The 1,384-nt window shown below is 40.2% G+C and overlaps 1 non-coding gene across 1 annotated transcript; it reads right to left on the bottom strand.

Annotated features, from left to right (window-relative positions):
• Window positions 1-340: 340 nt before the first annotated feature.
• LOC130943242 (small nucleolar RNA R71) lies at window positions 341-448 on the bottom strand. Its single transcript, XR_009071768.1, has one exon. It is a non-coding gene; the product is annotated as a small nucleolar RNA R71 (small nucleolar RNA).
• Between the last annotated feature and the right edge of the window lie 936 nt (window positions 449-1,384).

Genomic DNA, 1,384 nt, shown 5'->3' on the forward strand with positions numbered 1-1,384 from the left:
TACTTCCAATTTTTATGGAAGAAGCATCTCAATCCCTGCCATTGGAGCAAATAATTTTGAGCTGAAGCCTCAACTAGTTGTTCTAATGTAACAAAACTGCAAGTTTTATGGACTTCCATCAGAAGATCCCTACCAGTTTTTAACTGAGTTCTTGCAGATCTGTGATACTGTTAAGACTAATGGAGTAGATCCTGAAGTCTACAGGCTCATACTTTTTCCTTTTGCTGTGAGAGACAAAGCTAGAATATGGTTGGACTCACAACCTAAAGATAGCCTGGACTCTTGGGATAAGCTGGTCACGACCTTCTTGGCCAAGTTCTTTTCTCCTCAAAAGCTGAGTAAGCTTAGAGTGGATGTTCAAACCTTCAAGCAAAAAGATGGTGAATCCCTCTATGAAGCTTGGAAAAGATACAAGCAGTTGACCAAAAAGTGTCCTTTTGACATGCTTTTAGAGTAGACCATTTTGGATATATTCTATGATGGTCTATCTGAGTTCTCCAAGATGTCACTGGACCATTCTGCAGGTGGATCCATTCACCTAAAGAAAACACTTGCAGAAGCTCAAGAACTCATTGACATGGTTGCAAATAACCAATTCATGTACATCTCTGAGAGGAATCCTGTGAGTAATGGGACACCTTAGAGGAAGAGAGTTCTTGAAATTGATGCTCTGAATGCCATATTGGCTCAGAACAAAATGTTGACCCAGCAAGTCAACATGATTTCTCAGAGTCTGAATGGATTGCAAAATGCATCCAACAGTACTAAAGAGGCATCTTCTGAAAAAGAAGCTTATGATCCTGAAAACCCTGCAATAGTATAGGTGAATTACATGGGTGAAGCCTATGGAAACACGTATAGTCCCTCATAGAGAAATCATCGAAATTTCTCATGGAAGGATCAACAGAAGCCTCAACAAGGCTTTAATAATGGTAGAAGAAACATGTTTAGCAATAGCAAGCCTTTTCCATCATCTTCTCAGCAACAGACAGAGAATTTTGAGCAGAGTCCCTCTAGCTTAGCAAATATAGTCTCTGATCTATCTAAGACCACTCTAAGTTTCATGAATGAAATAAGGTCCTCCATTAGAAATTTGGAGGCACAAGTGGGTCAGCTGAGTAAGAAAATCACTGAAACTCCTCCTAGTACTCTCCCAAACAATACAGAAGAGAATCCAAAAAGAGAGTGCAAGGCCATTGATATAATTAAAATGGCCGAATCCAAAGAGGAAGGGGAGGACGTGAATCCTAATGAGGAAGACCTCTTGGGACGTCTCCCAGACAAAAAGGAGTTCCCTATTGAGGACCTAAAGGAATCTGAGGCTCATATAGAGACCATAGAGATTTCATTAAACTTCCTTCTGTCTTTCATGAGCTCTGAGAAC

Source organism: Arachis stenosperma, chromosome 7 (genome assembly GCF_014773155.1).
Source record: "Arachis stenosperma cultivar V10309 chromosome 7, arast.V10309.gnm1.PFL2, whole genome shotgun sequence".
Lineage (NCBI taxonomy): Eukaryota > Viridiplantae > Streptophyta > Magnoliopsida > Fabales > Fabaceae > Arachis > Arachis stenosperma.